Source organism: Protopterus annectens, chromosome 11.part0 (assembly GCF_019279795.1).
Source record: "Protopterus annectens isolate FY-2018-M chromosome 11.part0, PAN1.0, whole genome shotgun sequence".
In the NCBI taxonomy this organism is placed as follows: domain Eukaryota; kingdom Metazoa; phylum Chordata; order Ceratodontiformes; family Protopteridae; genus Protopterus; species Protopterus annectens.
In genome coordinates, this window is record NC_056745.1 from 1,531,504,926 (window position 1) to 1,531,526,071 (window position 21,146).

General features: G+C 37.6%; 1 protein-coding gene across 4 annotated transcripts in view; it reads right to left on the minus strand.

Moving 5' to 3' along the window:
• Window positions 1-21,146, minus strand: part of LRRN3 (leucine rich repeat neuronal 3) — a 471,899-nt gene that overhangs the window by 81,125 nt on the left and 369,628 nt on the right. The window contains exon 1 of one of the 4 annotated variants that reach the window (XM_044088810.1): window positions 19,986-20,121. The exons of the other annotated variants lie outside the window; for them this stretch is intronic. The gene's annotated coding sequence lies outside the window, so the exon portion shown is untranslated. Of the gene's footprint in view, window positions 1-19,985; window positions 20,122-21,146 lie in introns of those variants that run through there. 4 annotated transcript variants of the gene reach the window in all.

Below are 21,146 nucleotides of genomic sequence, written 5' to 3' on the forward strand. Positions count from 1 at the left end.
TTTCTGATGTAAGATTATCAAGGCATAAAGTCCATATCAGGCTTGACTTAAGTTCTGGTCTCTACAACAAACAAAAAGCTCTTGATCCATTTCTGTAATTCATTCAGTAACATGGATATGGGGTACAGCTAAAGTCAGCAGTCATCTTTTCTCATGGTAAAGCAAATCACCTTTAAAATTTGCATTCCCTGAGGTAGCCAGGAACTATTAGTAGTCCAAAGGGAATATGTTAAAATGATCATTTTTTTCTGGTGCCATCAATAAAGCACACCGCACCAAATGGCATTTGATGACCTTTGTTAAACATTCTTAAACATAAATCTATTGAATGACATTTTTAATTTATTAATCACAGCATGAACATCAATTTAACCATTCACAAAGGCAGTGTATCCCACTCACCCTGCACAAATAAACAGCGTCAACCACCGCTCACTTACTCTTACTTATCAAAGCAGTGTTCCAAAACTCACTTTCATCCCCCAAACTCCTTCAAGCAAACACCCAACACCAGAGAGGAACAGAAGAGGGACAACCTGCCCCTCTTCTCCATCCACCTGCCTGACACAGGCTGTTCCCCCTCACTTACTGAACAAACCTAAATGTACATTAAACAGATCCAAACCAAACTCACTTAGATATATTACAACCATACCTCTCTACTGTACAGATTTTTGCAGAATGTCCAGATTTTTGCCTCATAGTTTTAGTGTGTTCCTCCTAAAATCTGTACCTTTCTGGCAAATATCTGAGGTCTGATGTCATTAAATAATTACAAACATTTGAGTTTAGGACTCCACATCATTAAGAAAATTAATGTGAATGCAAAACCTATTATTCTACCAACTTTCTAAGTTTGTAAGAGCAATATTTAAAATCTGTCCCTATTTGTCCCCCTCATCATTTTAGGCTTTGTCCAGATTTTTTGCTCTAAGAGGTTGAGCGATATGACTACAACCTACCTGAACCAGACCGGGTCCCTGTCATCAGAGTCCCTATAGTCTATTGTATGAATACTCAAAGTAAGCAGTTGTTTCGCCAGCCTAAAATTAACAAACTGATGAGCTCACACTAAAGCCATAAAACTGTTGGCATTCCTCCAAAATAAACATGGTACTATTTCAGACCACACAATACATATACCAGGATATCATCACTTCAAAGTAACTGAATCCTCCATTATCCTACATACCAACTGTCATTTTAGAATTATTCCCAAATATTTGCCTGACAAATGAACCAAAAAGACTCATGGGATCCCAATCTGTGAATGTATAAAAGCAAACTCAACCACGAGCTGATGCCACATGAGGCCTCTGATTCCATACCATATGAATTTCCACCCAGAGCTATGTAAACCCAATTTGGTGCCAACCAGCCTATCTGTAGCCCACTTCACCACCCACTGAATATAGGAATGACCTAGAATGGCAATCTCTTTTCCTAAAAATAAAAAAAAAAATAATAATAATAATAAACCAACTACCTTAACCAATTATCTAATATAAGATACAAAGGCATTTGAAGACCAGTGACCCACCCTCTTAATAACTTCAAACTGATATGCCTTCTTTTTCTAAATTTGAGGCCTTTCCCATGTGGAAGGAATTAGTGGAAACACTCTATCCCAGAAAGTCAATACACTGAAATGTTCCCTCATCACACAAACAAACTAATCACCCATTATCACCTTACCCCCTCTCAACCAAAAAACCAAGTCCTAATGACTCCCCCCATGAGTCCAAAGTAATCTCCTTGCCCAACACACTGGAAACAACCAGTCATTCCTGTCTCTTCCCAGAACTATCTGCATGCTCCCCACCAAATGATCCATTTTAGATCTATGCAACCAAATGTGTACTGATGCAGAAAATACTCTCACATCCCGACAAACTAGCAACTCTGACACCCTAAATACTCCATGATACATCTATAAGGACAATGTCACCCATGAAATATAATCCCCTAAATCACCATTCACCAAAGCTAAACCCTTGCAATAAAACTTTCAGATCCTGTCTTGTCAATGGCCATCGCCTGTCCATCTTTAGACCATCAACTTTACCCCCATCCTTTCAACATATGAACTACTGTCCAAGATTTAGTAAAATCATGCAACCCCGCCACCTTTGCAAATATACTGATCACAGCCAGGTCCACCTTAATGACTGAACTGCCTTACCTTGCAACCAAGCCCAAGCCAAGTATTGCAATAACAATTCATCTGACTAAACTCCCTCTTCCTCAGGCAGCTGCAAAACAGATTTATCAAAATCATGTAATGTCCTACCATATGCCTTCCTTTATAGAAGTTGCCCAAGACTGCTGCACCAACCATCTGGATACTTCAGTCCAATCTGTCAGACATTGTTTGGCAACACCACCAGCTCACCCGCTGCCTCCAGAGCTAAGTGCCGGAACCTGGAAAACTGAAATCAAAACAAACTGTCAGCAATCCCATTCCTAGCACCTGCCAAATGCACACCTATAAAATAAAAATTAATCACCAAACTCTGCAAAACCAACTTTCATAGGTTTACAGGTTCATAAGTTGGTAATAGACTATCGGCCAGAGGGCCTATACAAGCCTAGTCATAACAATTCCCTGGCTATTTCTTCCCACAGTATTTACTTCCCTGGACCCCTGTTCCTCTACCTTTCGTAATACTAAAAAAAGCAATTCAGACTTCATTGTCTTAGACTGCAAAATTTACACCACTGCAATATTGTCCAAATGAAAAATAACCCTCTTTCCCCCGCAACCATTCCTGCCACACTACAGATGCCACCCAAATTGGCATTAACTGCTAAAAGCTTGTTTCCTCTTCCATTCATCTTTCCAATCTGATAGCCACTGAGTCGCAAACTATTCACCACTAAACAATGAGCCCATCCCAATACCCCACACTGTATCAGTAAACAATTGCCATTCACCTTGACCAACCCAGTCTGTCTGCCAAAAGGAGACACCATTAAACTACTCCAAAAGAGACAACCACCATGTTAAATCAGCAAGTGGCAGCTTACCAATCCTCACCCACCCTTACTTCTTGTTTACTTCCCCCCTTATAACAAGAACACCATAGACCTACAAACTTTACAACAGGGTCAATCGCCCAACATGCAGAATTCAGTAGCCCTAAGAGTTCCATGACATCAGTAATCCACACCCTGTCCTTGAGTCTCACCCACCTAATCTTTTCCTTCAAAACATGTTATCTCCTTGAACAGTAACAAAACAATCTACACCCCACATGCAATACTAAGTTCAAGAAACACAATGCCTTGGCAGGGCTCTCTAACTTCTCTCTAACTTCTGTGTATTCAATGGGAAACTCCCAGTTCCTCATACATCCCTAAAAACTCTCGCATACCCTCCAATGATCATTCAACTCCTTAGCCTACTATTAAGAAATCATCCAGATAAAGTACTGCCTTCGTGGTGCCCACCCATTGCTGTCAGACCTAATGGAGTGCAGTGCTAAACTTCTCAAAGGTGGCACAGGCCACCAAACATCCCATTGGCATAGCCTTTTCAAAGTAAAACTTGTTTCCAACCACCATGCCTAACAGTGGCCACTCTTTACCCCGCACTGGTAGTAATGAAAATGCATATTCAATATCCACCTTTACCATCCTCAGATCAGCAACCCCTTGAACGACCTGCATCATGTCATCCAAAGATGCATAACTCACTTTTGCATATTCTACCAAAATAAAATCATTAACAGAGTTCCCATCAGAATAAGACAAATGGTGAATCAACTGAAATTTACTGGGTGACTTCTTAGGAACCAAATCTAAATGCAATATCATAAAACTGCCATAGGGGGTGGCAGTCAAATAGGCCCAATAACCTACCTGCCTACTGTCCCTTCTCCAGCAAACCTTTCAAAATCTCCTCCCTCCCCCACACACTGAACGTAAATTCTTACAGACTGAGCCACTCACTCCAACTGTCAATTTAATAGAAAATCCCCCAGAAAATCCCTCCACAACTGCTCAATGGGAAATTGCTTGAGCATGTGCCACAATACCTGCACATTAAAATAGGTGAAAGCTTCCCCCAGTCTTCTCCTCTGCCCCAAAATGAACACAACTCCCCACCCAAGAAAACTCCCACTATCTCAAAAAATTTGAAATCTCTGAAACAAAGAAGTTAATCCTCCCATTTCAGCTGAAAGTGAACCTGGATTACCAAGTTGCCTTCCCTGTGGCCACACTGCATGGCTGGATCCATCACTTCCCCTCCTGACTTACCCACTCTGCTAACAGCCCCACAGCTATGTATTATAGTGGCTGACCAGATGTCAGGGTGCCTAACTTCCCAATGCAGCCACTGATCCACTGCTGTTCACTTATGAAACCACTGATCATACCACAACAAGTTGTTCCCCACCCACAATCTTTGTACCTCCCAGATCGTGAGAAAATAAGACAGAAGTGACAATGCTAGGGAGTTATCCTTTTCCAACAATATCACCATGTAGTACATGAAACTCAGCACCCGATTGTTCTATGTTCTAACCCACGGCTTACCTACTAAGCTCATCCCCAACACCACGAAGGCCACTAGAAGATCTCTGTTATTTTCTTTCTGCTTCCATCAAGCTTTGCACCCTTTCAGCATTAATTAACTCAAAAACATCCATGTACTCCCCTTTCCAGATCTTTTCTTTGTCTGACACCAGTATCTGTGGGGTCATAAAAAAACCCACTCCACAACAGTACATTGTAATTTTACAAAAATAAACAGTTTGTATGAAAATTACAACATTACAGAGAGAATAAAGTGCTGAATATACCTGCTTACAAACAATAATGCTGTTAATAGACAATGTACAATGTTTGCTGAAAGTAGTTGAGAAGCTTTACAAGATTCCAGTTTATTTATACAATGAAGGAAGAGAGGTTAGGGAGACTGAGATTTGAGGATATTAGATAAAAGAAGTTCAAGCAGGATAGCCTCTCTATAGCCAACCTTAAGCTGCCTTCTCCACTAAATGTATCTCCATGGAGCTGCACCTCAGCAGTAAACTACTTTCAATTTTCTATGACAATCACCTTCCCCCAAGTTGCTGAAGTGAATCCTCATCCTCACCTACCCTTAGGTGAGCCCCACCCTCCCCAAGTCTGACATATTCACATGACCTCCCAACAATGTATAATTACCCATGACCACATTGTGTACAGCTTTTGTGGTGAGAACCTCCATTGCGGTGCCATCCATTGACTGCCGTGCCTCTTTTCCTCAGGCCCACTGACCTGTTCTTCTCCTCCTGCTGTCTCATCTTACAACTGAACACACTGATATTCTCCACCACTGCAGGCTCACTGGTTGGCAATTCTCATAGGACCACAGGATCACAGGAGGATACTAGGCTGATGACCCTAGGGCCCTTACAAGCCTACCAAGTTCAACCTGTGTTCCTAAGGGTGTCTGCTTCAAGCAGACACTAAAATCAGCACCTATTTTCCTTGTCCAAGAGGGATACAGGTGGAACCCCCAGGGTGAATTTCTCAAAATAATTCTGTATTCCCACCATCTGTAAAAGAAAGAACAGCATTAAGGACTCTGAAACAAATGGTAACTTCAATAAAGCAAAGTTGGGTGTACTGCAGTACCCCACCCCCAAGTCTAGCTGGGACTAAGAGCACTTGTGAATTACAAAAGGAGATAACACAACCTTGTTTTGAATAAGGTAATCATCTTAACTACCTTACCAACCCCCGATCATACCCCGAAGTGTGGTTTAATAAAAAAATCTGAATCAGACCCTGTACCTTGTATTTGTGAGAAAAATGACTTAACCAATATGCCAGACTTTCCACCCAATGTCCATATGAGCTTTTATCTGACCATAATTTCTCCCTGGATTACCACTTGCAGCCAAGTTGAATATTCCTAATGATTATAGGTCTCAACTTCTTAGCTGAAGACATCTGGACAAAAGACGTAAAATCAAACCCTGTATCTTGCACTTGTGAGGTAAACACCTTAACCCTTATACCAACTCACAACAATCATAAATAAGGACAACTTCTAATATTGATCTTATAAACTTAAAATGTTCCTAAATAAAAGGTCTTGTTTGCATTAATTTTCAGAGGGTTTTAAGCATGAAACTCAAAAGTGTGTCATTGTTTAGTGACTTCAGTTTTCCGTTCTTCACCAGAAAACCACAAATGTTCTGAGGTTCCGACCAAAACTAGGAACCAAAAATTTGGACATACTGTGTATTTGTCAAACTGATAATGAATACTAGCCAATGTGTATTGCATTACTGTGGTCCTGCATGCAAATTAATTTCATATTAATAACATAAATTCCAAACGGAAAACACTGTAATAACTATAAAAATAAAAAACAGCCACCAAGGACAAAACTGGTAGTCTTAATCGGTGAAAAATGAATTTAATAACGCACTAAAACATAAATGACTAAGCGCTTTCACCAGATAAACACACTGGCTTCTTCAGATTAATGTTTTCAGGGCACCTAGAGAAAGCTGACGTATGGTTTCTATGCATCTAATTTTTCTTTTGGCTGCAATATGGCGGCAATGGGCATTGACTGCACAGAATATGATGCATATAACTAGATAAGTGTATGTAGTCAAGCATGCTACTTTACTGTTCCTTAACAGATTGTACTACTATTACCATCATTTATTTTTGTTATGTTTTGTAGTAGGCAATTGATAATGATAGAAGTAGGTTATCTCATAGTATATTATGCAAATCTGGACAGTTGAGGTGTATGATAATGCTCTAGGCTCTTGTATCACACATCCAATACCCAACAACTGTGAGCCAATGCGCAAGAGTAAAACAACATAACTAATGGTTAAATGGCTCAGGCTGTAACTGTGCATGCATAGAATGACCATGGATCTATATAACTGTCGAAAAACCTAATCATTGATAACCTTTTGGTCAAACCCTATCTGTCGAAATCTTAATTCATCAAACGTTCATTTAAGCAAAATTTTCTGCGAGACTGATAACCAGGACTACTACTTAACTAAATTTGCAGACCCTTCAGATATTTGGACCTTTCAGAAAAAAATTCCCTAGGGAATAATTGGTGTATGGATAATACGCTGAAGCTTGTGTTAGAAAACTACAGAGCATTTAACAAAAACACTATAGTTGCTAATACAAATTATTAGATTCAGAAACTTCTAAAATAAGAAAGTGCTCAAATTGTACCTTTACATGTCATACGGATATTAACATAGACATTAAACACTTATTAAACAACTATAAACTATTAACTGCTGTTGTAAATACATACAAAAATAGCTTTTTCATATGCAAGGCTATAAAACATGCTGACAAAGAGTGCATACAATTATCTAAAAATATGATAATATCTGAAGGAAAGTTTATCAAGGGTATCTTTCCAGTCATTAATTTATTGCAAAATTGAAAGTAAAAAATCCAGGAATTTCTTCCATATCTTAATAGTACATTTAAGGTAATGGTGTAACTGTGTAAAGAGGGGTCTGTGAAAGATCAGAGCAAACCTTGACAAATCACTCTCCTCTTACTATGCTCCACAGATGCAATCCCTTAATTATAATATGGATGCTATATTATGCTCTTACTGCTACTGAGAGCTGTAAAATGCATACCTCTCAACTGTACAGGTTTTCACAGAATTTCCATACTTTTGCCCCATATTTTTAGTCCATTATGCACAAAATTGTGGTTTTCTGGCAAATCATTGAGGGTTAAAGTCAGAAAATAATGACGTACAACTGAGTTTCAGACTTCATATTAATCAGAAAATTCATGCTAATGCAAAATCCATTCATTTATTAATTTTCTAAGTTTGTAAGAGCCATACTTAAAAGGTGTCCCTATTTTTGGGTCTTTGACCCCCCCCCCCCATATTGATGGCTTTGTGCAGATTGTTTGCTCTAAAAGGTTGAGAGGTATGAAAATACATCCATCAAAAAGTAAATTTTTATAAAGGCAGAACAGGGAATAACCTGTCCTCATAAAAGTCCTAGAGCACTGGCAGGAGAAGTCATATCAATCACTGAGCCACAAAGCCACTGTCTTCAGTATTTGGAAAATAGGCAGGCAGTCCCACAACTTGTGAGTAGAAGTTGGCATAGCTGTCTTACAGGTTGGACAATGTATTACAGAAGACAAGTGCTTTTCAGCTGTTGTTGCTGGGTCCCAATAGCCCTTATGACTAAAGAACATCTATTTCTCAAAGATATAATAAGACAAGTCTAAGGCTTTAATGTCCCTTAATAGGGGACTTGTATAATTTACAGGGAGATGAAATCACAAAGTACTCAGCCAACATGAAAAGGAGCCCTGAGAGGCACGTCTTTATGACATTAAAGAATCATATATGAAAGAGGCTTTATATGTTGACTGCCTCTTTACTGAGGTGTGAGAATTTCTTGACAGGGTGCCCAACAGACATGGATCTCGGAGTATGTGATTATCCAAATGAGACCTCTATACCATGTATCTAATCTGTAGAAATTTCCAAAAATGTGCTTTACCAATGCCTTTTTCCAGTTGCAAGGTTTTAAAGCAAGCCATGGCTCAATGGTTAGCCATAAGGTACAAAATATATTTGATCTTCTTTGCATCCCAAGATCTAACTATAAGGGCAGAAATTGTTGATAATGAAATGGGAGATACCTGATAGGTATATTGCAGATCCTCAGGTCTTTGTCCAATCTGGAATTTTAGCTAAAGGCTGCAAAGGTATTTCACGTATATCCAAAGCTGTTATATTTTTCTGCTGTAATCAGTACTGATCACATCCGTTATACAGACATCATTTAATTTGTGTTATATCTCATTCAACATATCAAAAAACTTGAAACAACATCCAGATGCCCCTAACAAAAAAGATCACTGTTCATAAGAAGTTTAGTTACCAGAAGAGAAGAATGATGTGTACCTCATTTGCTGCACCACTACAGAACTATTTATTGAAATTGGTATTTTATACCTTCGTGAAGGATGATGTGCGCATCAGTAACTGCACCAATACAGAACCATTTATTGAACGTGTTTTTTTATACCTTTCTGAAGGAAGATGTGTGCCTCATTTACTGCACCACTACAGAGCTGTTTGTCGAACACGATATTTTATATCCTCCTGAAGGATGATGTGTGCCTCATTTACTGCACCACTACAGAGCTGTTTGTCGAACACGATATTTTATATCCTCCTGAAGGATGATGTGTGCCTCATTTACTGCACCACTACAGAGCTGTTTGTCGAACACGATATTTTATATCCTCCTGAAGGATGATGTGTGCCTCATTTACTGCACCACTACAGAGCTGTTTGTCGAACACGATATTTTATATCCTCCTGAAGGATGATGTGTGCCTCATTTACTGCACCACTACAGAGCTGTTTATCAAATGCGGTATTTTATATCCTCCTGAAGGATGATGTGTGCCTCATTTACTGCACCACTACAGAGCTGTTTATCAAATGCGGTATTTTATATCCTCCTGAAGGATAACGTGTGCCTCATTTACTGCACCACTACAGAGCTGTTTATCGAATGGGCTATTTTATATACTCCTGAAGGATGATGTGTGCCTCATTTACTGCACCACTACAGAGCTGTTTGTCGAACACGATATTTTTTATCCTCATGAAGGTTGATGTGTGCCTCATTTACTGCACAACTACAGAGCTGTTTATCGAACACGCTATTTTATATACTCCTGAAGGATGATGTGTGCCTCATTTACTGCACCACTACAGAGCTGTTTGTCGAACATGATATTTTATATCCTCATAAAGGATGATGTGTGCCTCATTTGCTGCACCACTACAGAGCTGTTTATCGAACGCGGTATTTTATATCCTCCTGAAGGATGATGTGTGCCTCATTTACTGCACCACTACAGAGCTGTTTATCGAACACGGTATTTTATATCCTCCTGAAGGATGATGTGTGCCTCATTTACTGCACCACTACAGAGCTGTTTATCGAACACGGTATTTTATATCCTCCTGAAGGATGATATGTGCCTCATTTACTGCACCACTACAGAGCTGTTTATTGAACGCACTATTTTATATACTCCTAAAGGATGATGTGTGCCTCATTTACTGCACCACTACAGAGCTGTTTGTCGAACACGATATTTTATATCCTCATGAAGGATGATGTGTGCCTCATTTAGTACACCACTACAGAGCTGTTTATCGAGCGCGGTATTTTATATCCTCCAGAAGGATGACGCATGCCTCATTTACTGCACCACTACAGAGCTGTTTATCAAATGGAGTATTTTACATCCTCCTGTAGGATGATGTGTGCCTCAATTAGTACACCACTACAGAGCTGTTTATCGAACGCGGTATTTTATATCCTCCAGAAGGATGACGTGTGCCTCATTTACTGCACCAATACAGAGCTATTTATCGAATGCGGTATTTTATATCCTCCTGAAGGATGATGTGTGCCTCATTTACTGCACCACTACAGAGCTGTTTATCGAATGCGGTATTTTATATCCTCATGAAGGATGATGTGTGCCTTATTTACTGCACCACTACAGAGCTGTTTATCAACTGTGGTATTTTACATCCTCCTGAAGGATGATGTGTGCCTCATTTGCTGCACCATTACAGAGCTGTTTATCGAATGCAGTATTTTATATCCTCTTGAAGGATGATGTGTGCCTCATTTACTGCACCACTACAGAGCTGTTTATCGAATGCGCTATTTTATATCCTCCTGAAGGATGATGTGTGCCTCATTTACTGCACCACTACAGAGCTGTTAATCGAATGCGGTATTTTATATCCTCATGAAGGATGATGTGTGCCTCATTTACTGCACCACTACACAGCTGTTTATTGAACGCTCTATTTTATATACTCCTGAAGGATGAGGTGTGCCTCATTTACTGCATCACTACAGAGCTGTTTATCGAATGCGCTATTTTATATCCTCCTGAAGGATGATGTGTGCCTTATTTACTGCACCACTACAGAGCTGTTTATCAACTGTGGTATTTTACATCCTCCTGAAGGATGACATGTGCCTCATTTACTGCACCACTACAGAGCTGTTTATCGAATGTGCTATTTTATATCCTCCTGAAGGATGATGTGTGCCTCATTTACTGCACCACTACAGAGCTTTTTATCGAACGTGCTTTTTTATATCCTCCTGAAGGATGATGGGTGCCTCATTTACTACACCACTACAGACCCACTTATCCTTGTCCTTTTACATGTCAGTAAGTCAAACAGTGCAGTCAGCACTAGTACCAGAGACCTTAACTATCATCATTAATGAAACAAGATGTGATGGAGAGAGAAAATTCACCACCTAGTGCCTTCCACTCCTCTGGGTTAAACTTCCTCTGCAGGTTATACAATGCAATCCTATCATCTTCCATCAAAGTGATTCTAGATGACCGAACAAGTACTCTCAATGTTGCCCTGTAACTAACTGGCTTTCCCTCATTGAAAAAGGAGATAAAGTCTAAGGGTGTGTATTGGCATGGTGTACATGGTCATAGACTAAAATAGTATTCAAGCTCCTATAAAGTCTATGAAATATAGAAAGACTTATGTCAATTACTGATGTGAAGTCTGGTCCAGTAAACTATAACCCAAAAGGTAGATGATGTGTTAGATAGACAACAGATAGTAGAATATGAAGTAAGTGTGAAAGTGGAAGCGCTATCAGAAATACACATGTGATAGAGAAATAATGAAGGGAAAGAAAAACATAAGTATGGGAACAAAACATTAAAAGAGCCTAAACCATAAAGCATACAATGGAGATGATTTAAGATAAAATATTTTGATCTGAAAAGGAAAGCTAAGCTCTGGGTATGAAAATAAAATTGCTTAGAAAACAAAAATGATTTCAATGAAGAAAGAGCATAGAACAAAATAAAATTGATTATAGGGGAGGCTTCACTTAAAGATATAGGGAATGTACTGCAAGGGTAACACTTGATGGAACTTATGACAAAAAACAAAGAGTGTGAATCATCTACTTGGAGCAAAAGCACAACAATAATGAAAGGCAGAAAAGCAGCATTATTTTACAAATGAATACTTAATTAGACTATTGACAGAATGGCTCTGCACCACTAAAGAGTCATGTATCCTTGTCCTCCTAAACCTAAGTAAATCAAATGATGCATGACTGGACTGTATTCAGCAAGCTTGTCAGTGATAAAGAAAATGGGTGAGTGAGATAACAGAACGCAAATTGCAACATGACTGCTCCTGAGTGAATGTATCTGCGTGGGATCCTGTACAGACACATTATTTAAAAGTATGTTTGTTGAGATGCTGGGTTCGTACAACATACAACCCTTTGGAAATGAATGCACTCACAGGCATTGGACTTTGTCATTACCAAGGTTACCAGGTTGAGTCCCGTTTTTTTAACAATAAATAAGAATTGTTAAAGATATTGAAACATCAGGAGGATCAAATGGATAAGAATTATTCAACACCAAATTCAGTTTCACTATTTCTAAGTAAAATGTATACTTCGCAAAAAAAAAAATATATATATACATATATATATATATATATATATATATATATATATGGTTCTAGGTTATAACACCGACAGCATACAACATCGACAATGACATCACCGACACCACATCATCGACAGCTCACAAACACGACACCACACACACTCAACACAGCATCCAACAACCAAGAAACAAAACAAATTCCCTGACCAAAAACCACACACACAACACAAGCACACCTAAATCCTAACAAACACTAAACCTTACATACACAACTATCCACTACCTAACCGAAACCCTAACCCTAAGGTCCGTCACTATCGCACACTAACCTAACCCGCTCCCTGACCCTAACTCACTTAACCCGCCCCAACCCAAAACATTCACTACTGCACCCTTACCTAACTCGCGCCCTAACCCTAACTCACTTAACCCGCCCCTAACCCAAAACATTCACTACTGCACCCTTACCGAACTCGCGCCCTAACCCTAACTCACTTAACCCACCCCTACCCCTACAGACCGCCAACATCGCACACTTACCTTACTCGCACCCTAACGTCCGTCACTACCGCATACTTACACATCCTTTCCCCATCTCGGTGTTCTCCGCGTCGGTGTTTTCATCCGTCGATCTTCTCACGTCGGTGATTTCGCTGTCGGTCTTCCCATCTGTCGACGTTCTAACCTAGACCCATATATATATATATATATATATATATATTTGCAGAGATGTAAAAATAAATCCTTCACTTCTTACACTGTAACTAGAACATTAGCCCTGCAGCTTCCTAAGAGCTTTATACTGTATTGTCATCATATGTTATCTTGCAACCTAGGAAGACTTCATCCTAAAAAACTGAGGGTCTGTCTTGAACCCCAAACTTGACAGGGTCGTCCATCTTTTAAGGGCGGAACCCTAACTGTTCACAATGACTTACTAGTCCAATCCCAGTGTTAGGTGTGTTCTGGTACATTGACTCACTGAAAATTATACAATGACTGTCCATTAATATCCCAAAACAAGCACATTGATTGGACAGCTGAACCAGTGTGCCAGTTGTAAATTGAGCATATACCAACAGCAAACATCCAGATGCCAAATTATCACTGATCAGCTGAACTTTCCTGTTCACATATGCTACATATTAAAATTTCTCTCAATAGTTTGACATGTTCCAGTTATTTGCAAGCTACTATGTGAGCAGCTATCATCTACCTACAAGAAAAATCAAGTACAGAAAAAAAAGGACCTGAATTTTCTTGTATGTAGAAGATTGGGGATGACATAGTAGCTTCTGAACAACTTTGACATGTAAAACTACTGAAACCAAGAACACCACGAAGCACCAAAAAGGACTCCAATACCTCTCAACCTTTAAACGAAAGAAATCTGGACAAAGCATGACATAATTGAGGGACAAACGGCAAAAATAGGGACCCATTTTAAATATTGCTCTTATAAACTTACCAACTTGCTAGAATAACGGGATCTGTGTTAGCACATAGTTCCTAAATTATATGAAGTCTGAAACTCAAATGCATGTCATTATTTAGTGACTTTAATCCTCACATTACCCAGTGACTTCTCAGAAAAAACACACATTTTATGAAGAAAAAAACAAAACTATGAGGCAAAAATCTGGACATTCTGCAGAATTCTAGACAGCTGAGAGTTATAAGCATGATGTGAGCCATTGTAATTAAGTGATGGTATACTAAACTACTTTTCCTGCTTAAGTACTGTACATACACCTTGCATTTGCATAAAACTATAAATACAAAAAGTTATATTAAGTAAGAGTTTACATGTAACTTAAGTGTGCAACTATTAGAAAAAGCATGACTACAGAGACAGCAGGGGTCTATATCAAAAGCCTAAAATGACAAATGCTTGAGTCTATGACCATCAACACATAAAGGTTGATGTACATAAACAGTGAAATACAAAAACCGCGAAATTCGAAAGGCCGAACGTGTTTCCTGGTCAGCAGCGCAATGGTGAGGATAAAGAATTATATCCTTTTCCCTGCTGTAGTGTGGTCTCAGAGATGGTAAGTTAAGGTAGGGGGTCTGGGGGCAAAGCAAAACATGCAAAACTGTTGCAAAAAATGTGTTAAAACAATTATTTAGTGTAATTTTTTACTTACCTGCGTGGCATGTTCTGATGACAGGACTCGTTCGGCGTTTCTAATTTCGCGATTTTCATGTTTTGCTGTTTATGTGCATAAACCTTTATGTGTTGATGTACATAGACTCAAGCATTTGTCATTTTGGGCTTTTAATATAGACCCAGACAGCAGTACTAGCCACACTCCCGTTTCACTACAAGGATGCAAACACACTTTATACTTCAATTAACATGAACACAAAGAAAAAGAGTTACAGCCCAGATAAACATTTAAAATGACCACAACAACCCAGGCATTTTACTAACAAATGTCTGAAATTATTTACAGTTTCAAAAATAAAATAATAAATACACAGATTTACTTATAATAAATAAACACATCTAAACAAGTACAGGAATATAAAAGAAACTACAATGGCAGACATAAAAAATGCTTTAAAAACTATATCTACTCTGAAATTGTCTTCTTTTCATTTTTTGAAAAAAAAAATAATACATTCTATTTAAATTAAAACAAAAATAAAATAAACAATATACTTAAACTAAATGTCTGGAATCATTTTCACTCAAAAAAGTGGACGAATACAAAATAGAACAGAAATCTAAATAATATGATAATCCTCTCACTTTGCATAAATTATTAATGTTCCTTGAAAAGGATAATCATCCAAGATACTATTTAACGTTAGATGCAACTAAGGCCTTTGATAATGTGGATCTCAACTTCTTATATGTAACAATGGAATACTTTAATTTCCCGGATATGGTCATTAATACTATTAGGATGATGTATAAAAATGCCTCTACTTCCCTTTATATAAATAAAACATTATCAGATCCTATTAAAATTACAAATGGCACCAGACAAGGGTGTCCACTATCACCCTATCTTTTTAACTTGTATCTTGAACCTTTTCTTATCTGGATCAAACAGATGACCTATCATCATATCCCAAAAATCTACAACATCGAAATAAAGTACTCGGCATTTGCAGATGATCTTAACATTTACTTTGAGCTTCCTAACACAGACCTCCAGAAAATTCAAAACTCTATTGATATCTTTTCCAAAGTTGCTAACTATAAGCTTAACCCCACCAAATCATCCTGTTTTCCTTTGAATCCTAAGAAGCATTTAGAGTACTACTTCCCCCTTTCTGACATACCTCTTAAATATTCAATAAAGTATATGGGTATAAACGTCACGCACTCTCATCAAGAACTTATGAAAACTAATCTTTATAAAGTTTGGGATCAAATAAACAATAATCTAACCAGATGGAAAAATATTAACCTTTCACTGTTATCAAAATCTGCTATTATCAAGATGAATATTCTACCTAGAATTCTTTTCCATTTAAACTCTGTTTTTCTTAATATTCCAAAAAACTTCTTTCGTAAAATAGAGACTACAATTTCTAAATTCTTATGGTTCCCTAAATCAACCAGAATAGCATATAGGAAATTAACTATCTCAAAAGCTAAGGGTGGATTAAGTCTTCCAGATTTCAGTCTTTATTATCAAATAATTACCACAAGTCGGTTAATAAAAATAGCCAGTTATGATCTGTATGATGAATTTTGGTCTCCAATATGGGTCAAGATCTGGTATAACTATATACGTTAATTCAAAATTAATCCTCACTCTATCCCCTTTCTCACACCTGTTGGTGAATTTAACATTAAGTTTTTGCCTCTTCTAAAAAACAATTTTTTTATTTTTCATGATCTGATGAAATCCCTTAATTTGAAAATGCAATCCCCATTCTTCAACCCATACATCTGAATCCAAATTTAAAAATCAATAATAAAATGATTGACCTATCTAACTTTTCTATTATCAAGAAGGCTACAGTCTGGCATTTTTAAAGTACAAAAAATGCAGCAGAGGTTAAAACTTTATTTGGGGCTCCTAATAAATATGATCGTATTTTAAGACAACTCAACTCACTTATAAAACATAAATTCCTTAAATACAGAGTTATGGAACAAGATATTCAATTAACACAATCAATCATCAATTCGCTCTCCTAAAAAACAAAATGATCTCACATACTTATAAACTTGTGTTGTCCATTATACATAGTCATTCACTTTTATTTTCCAAATACTGGGATTCAATACAGGATGAAATCTCTAGCGAATCTAAGTATGAAACAATCAGAAATACACTAAATTTGACCCCCTTCAAAAATCTAATTTACACACAGCTAATGATAAATAATAACTCTTACTACACCCCAGTTGTTTTTCAAAAATTTGAATGCAATAAAAACTTAACATGTCCTTTCTGCACTCTCATATTGATATGATACACATCTTCTGGAGTTGTAAGATCATCTATAAATTCTGGTGCTCCCTCAAAATTCAATTAGAAAAAATGGGGTATGAGAAAACTACATTTTCTTGGCAAACTATGATCCTTAATATTGTTCCTTTTCAAATCAAAGGTATTCGTCGTCATGTTCTTGTCTCAGTCTGTGCTCTCCTTAAATATTTCATTACTAAAAATTGGATCAACCCCTCAGCAATTTCATGGGAAAACTTTAAGGATATGGCAATAAAATATATATCAGCACACAAAATGTGCACAAATAGCAAAAAGAAAAAGAATTATTTTAAAAAATATTGGGAAAATCTATTTGATCTAATCCAGAATAAGTAAAATCCAGCAAATTTTTTTCTTATACAATTGTATTCCAAGCTGGATCCTTTTTTGTACTAAATACAGTCCAAAATTATTTGATAATTTAAACATTACACTTTACTAATTGTCTTATGTAATTTTATTTGGAGAGGTCCTCTGACATCCATGTTGTAAATATATTGTAAATATGGTGTAAATAGGTTTTTAGGACATGTACAGTTTACTTTAGGTGGTGTACACCCAAAGTAGTTAATAGTTTATACTTTATATAATAGTATGTTATCTGATTATAGTTATCCTCCTCTTGGGAGGCCTGATTTCTATTTGTATTATGTTTTTCTGGGGCACCCTAGTGAATGTTTTACCCATTCAGCTGTAAGGTACTTGTTACAATAACTGCTTGTCTATAAATCAAAACTTGCTGTTAACTGTTTGTACTAATTTAGAATGTACTTTACTTTCTTTTTCTTGGTTTGATGTACCTTACAAGTTCCTTATCTTATATTTATTTTCATTTTTTTTGTAAAAGTTTTAAAACTAATAAAAATATTTTTGAAAAAAAAAATAAATCTAAATAACAACAACACAAACACAGCACAACACAAAACTAACACCATTGTATAGTAGCAATATCCCATGTCTGGGTGTGGGTAATGCTGGATTTACCCACACCCAACCATCGCTTATTGCTATAATACACCTATGCCTGTTATCTATAAATTTTGTTATTATGATCTTATCACACTAATCATACTCATCCACCTCAAACTGACACCCCATACAAAAAAAGCAAACAGGTTAAAGTTACGGTTACAGTTTTGTCACACTACCAAGTGAAATTGCCTTTGTTTCTTTTAAAGATAGTATTTATGTGAAACTTATTTGTATCAGAATTGCCACTCCCCATTCTGTCATTGTGTTTCTTCTTCATCACCCACAGTTATTAGTGTTGTCATTTTCCAATGGTATATCAGTGGTGACAATATACCACACAGCACTAAACTTTTAAATCTTACAAGTATTATTCCTGACAACAAGAAAGATGCTCTACATACATCTCGACCTGAAGACATTAAAAATATAGCTGCAAAGGCCCTTGAAAAGTAAGAACATCCAGCTAAAAATCTAGACTTCTAATTTGTATAAAATTTGAATACCAAACAGATAATAACACTTCCTGTTCCAAGTATGAATGTGGAATATTACTCAGAAACACATTTCTAAAACAGAGTGAAAAAGTGATGGAAATATCACATTATCAAAATGACAGTGTAAAATTCTAGAGTCTTTAATGAACTATATTGCAAACATCTACCAAATAAGCTAATTTATTTTTGTTTCAGAAAAGGGAGATGTAAGATATGCATCCTCTTTCTTTAAATTAATTTTGCCCACTAGTATGTTGGTCGTGTAGTGTGGTTTTCTGTGTCCAAGATAGTTTCAGAAATGACATGTGATGGGGGGCAGAAAATTGTGTCAAAATAGGGACAAACCTCAAAAATAGGAATATCCTGTGCAGTGGTAAATCAGGTCTAAAATAGGAATGTTTCACCAAAATAGAGACAGTTGACAGGTCTGATGCTCTAACTTTAATGGAAACATTGAGATGAATACATTGTTTGCCAGCTTTAAAATAGTTTTAGGACAGAATTGTTTCCATACCCATAATCATACAATTCAAAACCAATATTGCTGTTTATTTGTACCACTTTATTGTGGGCATTAAACAAAAAAAACTTGACTCCTAAAAGAATGTGCAAGTCATTTAATCTTATTTTACATAACATGATGTCAAATATCTCCTATGTTTCTTGGCAGAATTTTATATTTCTGCACACTTTTCACAAGTTTCAACATGTGAACTAATACCATTTTTTTAGTTTTAGTAGAGTGTAATAGCATATACTCCTGCTACCTAAATTCAAATCATCTTAACTTCATTGGACTACATCAAAATGGTCCCAACTAGGCCATAAAATTATTATGGCTGGCTCTGACTTCTGATGATTCACTCAAACCTCCTTGATTAGGTAATAGGACACTACTATGCACAAGTTATATCTCTTATGTCCAACTTTGAAAGTAGTATACATGTTATGAACAAATATAAATGCTATAGTTTACACTGTTAAAATAATAGATGTGTTAGCTTTATCGTAAATCCAGGTTATGGACAGCAGACCAATTTCAATGAAACCAGCAGGATCTCAGCCTAATACATGGCAAGAAAGCATATTTTATGTATAAACTTTCATATACTCACTCCTACACAGTATGCATGTAAAAAAGGCAACTTGGTGGATGGCCACTTGATCTGGACCATGTCTGCGAATGTGTCAGGAAACCTACGTGAATACAGAGAGGACATGCAAAATCTTCACAGAAAGTTGAACAGCAGAGAAATGAGCTATTGATTATTTAAAAGAATAATTAAAAATGCATAATGATTTACATTTTTTTCTTCTCTCAGTCTATTTGACTCAATCAAATGGCCTTGCTACCAATTTACAATCAGCCCACATGTTCCTCCTAAGGAAGATGACCAGACCCCCAAATTCAGCTCAACAAGCCTATTTCAACTCCAGGTTCTTTGGGCCCCAAGACAACATTAGCTGGATTGAGGCAGACAGAAGGGTAAGAGCCAAAGGCTGTTTGTTTCTCAGGTTAAACTTGCTCACCAGCTCTACTCACCTCAGTGAAGTGGGGACTAGATGTTAGGAAGCATGATAATTAGCAGTCAGGTAGTCCTTGACCCTTCTTCTATGTGTGGCTGTCAGGTAGTTCTTGACCCTTCTTCTATGTGTGGCAGTCAGGTAGTTCTTGAACCTTCTTCTATGTGTGGCTGTCAGGCAGTCCTTGAAACTTCTTCTATGTGTGGCTGTCAGGCAGTCCTTGACCCTTCTTCTATGTGTGGCTGTCAGGTAGTCCTTGACCCTCTTCTTCTATATGTGGCTGATCTTTTGACTCTTTAGCTGCTGTCTGACTGCTGGATTAACATGTAAAAGTAATCCAATGTAAATCATGCAGGCTGAACAAAACCAAAAACAGCCAAAAGTAATACTCCGGTGAAGCACACAACAGGAAATGTGTGATTGTAAGCACTAAATAAGTTACAAATTACTACAGCACTCAACTTTCCTCACTTGTCTAGAGGAAAACAGTTTTTAGTACTTAATAAATAAGCACCTATTCAGGCATATCTAAAGGTCAGCTCCCGGTGTTTTCTCCTGTCGACCTGATGAATTTGGGCATCTTGAGACAATGCAACAATTGCCTCATGTACACAGACAACTTTCTCCTCCTACCACCCAACACTACAACCTGTGAGAGATGCATTTATATAGCCAAACTGGAAGCAAGGTTCTCTTTACCAAAGACAGGCCTAGACAGTCAAGAGGAGAAGGTAAACACTTGCACCGCACCACACTCATCACATAGTCCCTCAAAACTTACACCACCAAAACACACACACAGAACCACAAAACACACACCTACATTCACGGAGGCTCTCTGTACTAATCTGCCCAAACAACAGAGACCTCCAAAGCAGAAATGCAAGCAACCTCCACCCCCCAACACAACCCAAATGACACATAGTCCACATACTCTGTGTGCCATTCAACTACAGCCCATAAGGCATAACGTACCCAACACTCTATTCATAGGTGACTCTATAGTCAGGCACACTGATGTTCCACTCACCAGGCTAAACAAGGAAGAAGTTACTGTCAGCTGCCTGTCAGGTGCCAGGATCCACCACATAACACACGCATTCAGGTCACTCCACAACAAGTACAAATATGACTCTGTCATTGTCCATTTTGGTGTGAATGACCTGAGACGTACCTCCCT